The following is a 6,755-nucleotide window of genomic DNA, read 5'->3' on the forward strand; positions in this document are numbered from 1 at the left end:
GTATTTGGGCCCCTGTGCAGTATATGTGGGCTCCTGGACAGTATTTCGGCCCCTGTGCAGTATATATGAGTTCCTGGACAGTATTTGGGCCCCTGTGCAGTATATATGAATTCCTGGACAGTATTTCGGCACCTGTGCAGTATATATGGGCTCCTGGACAGTATATGGACCCCTGTGCAGTATATATGGGCTCCTGGACAGTATTTGGGCCCCTGTGCACTATATAAGGGCTCCTGGACAGTATTTGGGCCCCTGTGCAGTATATATGGGTTTCTGGACAGTATTTGGGCCCCTGTGCAGTATATATGGGCTCCTGGACAGTATTTGGGCCCCTGTGCAGTATATATGAGATCCTGGACAGTATTTGGGCCCCTGTGCAGTATATATGGGCTCCTGGACAGTATTTAGGCCCCTGTGCAATATATATGGGCTCCTGGACAGTACTTGGGCCCCTATGCAGTATATATGGGCTCCTGGACAGTATTTGGACCCCTGTGCAGTATATATGAGCTCCTGGACAGTATTTGGGCCCCTGTGCAGTATATATGGGCTCCTGTACAGTATTTGGGCCCCTGTGCAGTATGTATAGGCTCCTGGACAGTATTTTGGCCCCTGTGCAGTATATATGAGTTACTGGACAGTATTTGGGCCCCTGTGCAGTATATATGGGCTCATGGACAGTATTTGTGCCCCTGTGCAGTATATATGAGCTCCTGTACAGTATTTGGGCCCCTGTGCAGTATATATGGGCTCCTGGACAGTATTTAGGCCCCTGTGCAGTATATATGAGTTCCTGGACAGTACTTGGGCCCCTGTGCAGTATATATGGGCTCCTGGACAGTATTTGGGCCCCTGTGCAGTATATATGAGCTCCTGGACAGTATTTGGGCCTTTGTGCAGTATATATGGGCTCCTGGACAGTATTTGGGTCCCTGTGCAGTATATATGAGTTTCTGGACAGTACTTGGGCCCCTGTGCAGCATATATGAGTTCCTGGACAGTATTAGGGCCCCTGTGCAGTATATATGAGTTTCTGGACAGTACTTGGGCCCCTGTGCAGTATATGTGGCCTCCTGGACAGTATTTGGGCCCCTGTGCAGTATATAGGAGTTCCTGGACAGTACTTGGGCCCCTGTGCAGTATATATGGCCTCCTGGACAGTATTTGGGCCCCTATGCAGTATATAGGAGTTCCTGGACAGTATTTGGGCCCCTATGCAGTATATATGAGTTTTTAGGACAGTACTTGGGCCCCTGTGCAGCATATATGAGTTCCTGGACAGTATTAGGGCCCCTGTGCAGTATATATGAGTTCCTGGACAGTATTTGGGCCCCTGTGCAGTATATATGAGTTTCTGGACAGCACTTGGGCCCCTGTGCAGTATATATGGGCTCCTGGACAGTATTTGGGCCCCTGTGCAGTATATATGAGTTCCTGGACAGTATTTGGGCCCCTGTGCAGTATATATGGGCTCCTGGACAGTATTTGGGCCCCTGTGCAGTATATTTGGGCTCCTGGACAGTAATTGGGCCCCTGTGCAGTATATATGGGCTCCTGAACAGTATTTGGGCCCCTGTGCAGTATATATGGGCTTCTGGACAGTATTTGGGCCCCTGTGGAGCATATATGAGTTCCTGGACAGTATTTGGGTCCCTGTGCAGTATATATGGGCTCCTGGACAGTAGTTAGGCCCCTGTGCAGTATATAAGAGTTCCTGGACAGTACTTGGGCCCCTGTGCAGTATATCTGATCTCCTGGACAGTATTTGGGCCCCTGTGCTGTATATATGATCTCCTGGACAGTATTTGGGCCCTTGTGCAGTAATATGGGCTCCTGGACAGTATTTGGGCCCCTGTGCAGTATATATGGGCTCCTGGACAGTATTTGGGCCCCTGTGCAGTATATATGAGTTCCTGGACAGTATTTGGGCCCCTGTGCAGTATATATGAATTCCTGGACAGTATTTCGGCCCCTGTGCAGTATATATTGGCTCCTGGACAGTATTTGGGCCCCTGTGCAGTATATATGGGCTCCTGGACAGTATTTGGTCCCCTGTGCAGTATATATGGGCTCCTGGACAGTATTTATGCCCCTGTGCAGTATATATGGGCTTCTGGACAGTATTTGGGCCCCTGTGCAGTATATATGGGCTCCTGGACAATATTTGGGCCCCTGTGCAGTATATATGTGCTCCTGGACAGTATTTGGGCCCCTGTGCAGTATATATGGGCTCCTGGACAGTATTTGGGCCCCTGTGCAGTATATGTGAGTTCCTGGACAGTTCTTGGGCCCCTGTGCAGTATATATGGGATCCTAGACAGTATTTGAGCCCTTGTGCAGTGTATATGAGCTCCAGGACAGTATTTGGGCCCCTGTGTAGTAAATATGGACTCCTGGACAGTATTTGGGCCCCTGTGCAGCATATATGGGCTCCTGGACAGTATTTGGGCCCCTGTGCAGTATATATGGGCTCCTGGACAGTATTTGGGCCCCTGTGCAGTATATATGGGCTCCTGTACAGTATTTCGGCCCCTGTGCAGTATATATGAGTTCCTGGACAGTATTTGGGTACCTGTGCTGTATATATGGGCTCCTGGACAGTATTTGGGCCCCTGTGCAGTATATATGGGCTCCTGGACAGTATTTAGGCCCCTGCGCAATATATATGGGCTCCTGGACAGTATTTTGGCCCCTGTGCAGTATATATGAGTTACTGGACAGTTTTTGGGCCCCTGTGCAGTATATATGGGCTCAAGGACAGTATTTGGGCCCCTGTGCAGTATATATGAGCTCCTGTACAGTATTTGGCCCCCTGTGCAGTATATATGGGCTCCTGGACAGTATTTGGGCCCCTGTGCAGTATATATGGGCTCCTGGACAGTATTTGGGCCTTTGTGCAGTATATATGGGCTCCTGGACAGTATTTGGGCCCCTATGCAGTATATGTGAGTTTCTGGACAGTACTTGGGCCCCTGTGCAGCATATATGAGTTCCTGGACAGTATTAGGGCCCCTGTGCACTATATATGAGTTCCTGGACAGTATTTGGGCCCCTGTGCAGTATATATGAGTTTCTGGACAGTACTTGGGCCCCTGTGCAGCATATATGAGTTCCTGGACAGTATTTGGGCCCCTGTGCAGTATATATGAGCTCCTGGACAGTATTTGGTCCCCTGTGCAGTATATATGAGTTTCTGGACAGTATTTGGGCCCCTGTGCAGTATATATCAGTTCCTGGACAGTATTTGGGCCCCTGTGCAGTATATATGAGTTTCTGGACAGTACTTGGGCCCCTGTGCAGTATATATGGGCTCCTGGACAGTATTTGGGCCCCTGTGCAGTATATAGGAATTCCTGGACAGTATTTGGGCCCCTATGCAGTATATATGAGTTTCTGGACAGTACTTGGGCCCCTGTGCAGCATATATGAGTTCCTGGACAGTATTAGGGCCCCTGTGCACTATATATGAGTTCCTGGACAGTATTTGGGCCCCTGTGCAGTATATATGAGTTTCTGGACAGTACTTGGCCCCTGTGTAGCATATATGAGTTCCTGGACATTATTAGGGCCCCTGTGCAGAATATATGAGTTCCTGGACAGTATTTGGGCCCCTGTGCAGTATATATGAGTTTCTGGACAGTACTTGGGCCCCTGTGCAGTATATATGGGCTCCTGGACAGTATTTGGGCCCCTGTGCAGTATATATGAGTTCCTGGACAGTATTTGGGCCCCTGTGCACTATATAAGGGCTCCTGGACAGTATTTGGGCCCCTGTGCAGTATATATGGGTTTCTGGACAGTATTTGGGCCCCTGTGCAGTATATATGGGCTCCTGGACAGTATTTGGGCCCTGCTCAGTATATATGAGCTCCTGGACAGTATTTGGGCCCCTGTGCAGTATATATTAGATCCTGGACAGTATTTGGGTCCCTGTGCAGTATATATGGGCTCCTATACAGTATTTAGGCCCCTGTGCAATATATATGGGATCCTGGACAGTACTTGGGCCCCTATGCAGTATATATGGGCTCCTGGACAGTATTTGGACCCCTGTGCAGTATATATGAGCTCCTGGACAGTATTTGGGCCCCTGTGCAGTATATATGGGCTCCTGTACAGTATTTGGGCCCCTGTGCAGTATGTATAGGCTCCTGGACAGTATTTTGGCTCCTGTGCAGTATATATGAGTTACTGGACAGTATTTGGGCCCCTGTGCAGTATATATGGGCTCATGGACAGTATTTGTGCCCCTGTGCAGTATATATGAGCTCCTGTACAGTATTTGGGCCCCTGTGCAGTATATATGGGCTCCTGGACAGTATTTAGGCCCCTGTGCAGTATATATGAGTTCCTGGACAGTACTTGGGCCCCTGTGCAGCATATATGGGCTCCTGGACAGTATTTGGGCCCCTGTGCAGTATATATGAGCTCCTGGACAGTATTTGGGCCTTTGTGCAATATATATGGGCTCCTGGACAGTATTTGGGCCCCTGTGCAGTATATATGAGTTTCTGGACAGTACTTGGGCCCCTGTGCAGCATATATGAGTTCCTGGACAGTATTAGGGGCCCTGTGCAGTATATATGAGTTTCTGGACAGTACTTGGGCCCCTGTGCAGTATATGTGGCCTCCTGGACAGTATTTGGGCCCCTGTGCAGTATATAGGAGTTCCTGGACAGTACTTGGGCCCCTGTGCAGTATATATGGCCTCCTGGACAGTATTTGGGCCCCTATGCAGTATACAGGAGTTCCTGGACAGTATTTGGGCCCCTATACAGTATATATGAGTTTTTAGGACAGTACTTGGGCCCCTGTGCAGCATATATGAGTTCCTGGACAGTATTAGGGCCCCTGTGCAGTATATATGAGTTCCTGGACAGTATTTGGGCCCCTGTGCAGTATATATGAGTTTCTGGACAGTACTTGGGCCCCGGTGCAGTATATATGGGCTCCTGGACAGTATTTGGGCCTTTGTGCAGTATATATGGGCTCCTGGACAGTATTTGGGCCCCTGTGCAGTATATATGAGTTCCTGGACAGTATTTGGGCCCCTGTGCAGTATATATGGGCTCCTGGACAGTATTTGGGCCCCTGTGCAGTATATTTGGGCTCCTGGACAGTAATTGGGCCCCTGTGCAGTATATATGGGCTCCTGAACAGTATTTGGGCCCCTGTGCAGTATATATGGGCTTCTGGACAGTATTTGGGCCCCTGTGGAGCATATATGAGTTCCTGGACAGTATTTGGGTCCCTGTGCAGTATATATGGGCTCCTGGACAGTAGTTAGGCCCCTGTGCAGTATATAAGAGTTCCTGGACAGTACTTGGGCCCCTGTGCAGTATATCTGATCTCCTGGACAGTATTTGGGCCCCTGTGCAGTATATATGATCTCCTGGACAGTATTTGGGCCCTTGTGCAGTAATATGGGCTCCTGGACAGTATTTGGGCCCCTGTGCAGTATATATGGGCTCCTGGACAGTATTTGGGCCCCTGTGCAGTATATATGAGTTCCTGGACAGTATTTGGGCCCCTGTGCAGTATATATGAATTCCTGGACAGTATTTCGGCCCCTGTGCAGTATATATTGGCTCCTGGACAGTATTTGGGCCCCTGTGCAGTATATATGGGCTCCTGGACAGTATTTGGTCCCCTGTGCAGTATATATGGGCTCCTGGACAGTATTTATGCCCCTGTGCAGTATATATGGGCTTCTGGACAGTATTTGGGCCCCTGTGCAGTATATATGGGCTCCTGGGCAGTATTTGGGCCCCTGTGCAGTATATATGTGCTCCTGGACAGTATTTGGGCCCCTGTGCAGTATATATGGGCTCCTGGACAGTATTTGGGCCCCTGTGCAGTATATGTGAGTTCCTGGACAGTTCTTGGGCCCCTGTGCAGTATATATGGGCTCCTAGACAGTATTTGAGCCCTTGTGCAGTGTATATGAGCTCCAGGACAGTATTTGGGCCCCTGTGTAGTATATATGGACTCCTGGACAGTATTTGGGCCCCTGTGCAGCATATATGGGCTCCTGTACAGTATTTGGGCCCCTGTGCAGTATATATGAGTTCCTGGACAGTATTTGGGCACCTGTGCAGTATATATGAGCTCCAGGACAGTATTTGGGCCCCTGTGCAGAATATATGAGCTGCTGGACAGTATTTGGGCCCCTGTGCAGTATATATGAGCTCCTGGACAGTATTTAGGCCCCTGTGCAATATATATGGGCTCCTGGACAGTACTTGGGCCCCTGTGCAGTATATATGGGCTCCTGGACAGTATTTGGACCCCTGTGCAGTATATATGAGCTCCAGGACAGTATTTGGGCCCCTGTGCATTATATATGGGCTCCTGTACAGTATTTGGGACCCTGTGCAGTATGTATAGGCTCCTGGACAGTATTTTGGCCCCTGTGCAGTATATATGAGTTACTGGACAGTATTTGGGCCCCTGTGCAGTATATATTGGCTCATGGACAGTATTTGGGCCCATGTGCAGTATATATGGGCTCCTGGACAGTATTTGGGCCCCTGTGCAGTATATATGGGCTCCTGGACAGTATTTGGGCCCCTGTGCAGTATATATGATTTCCTGGACAGTATTTGGGCCCCTGTGCAGTATATATGGGCTCCTGGACAGTATTTGGGCCCCTGTGCAGTATATATAAGTTCCTGGACAGTACTTGGGCACCTGGGGCAGTATATATGGGCTCCTGGACAGTATTTGGGCCCCTGTGCAGTATATATGGGCTCCTG

This window comes from Dendrobates tinctorius, unplaced genomic scaffold, assembly GCF_039654945.1.
Source record: "Dendrobates tinctorius isolate UK_male_01 unplaced genomic scaffold, ASM3965494v1 ptg000038l, whole genome shotgun sequence".
NCBI lineage: Eukaryota > Metazoa > Chordata > Amphibia > Anura > Dendrobatidae > Dendrobates > Dendrobates tinctorius.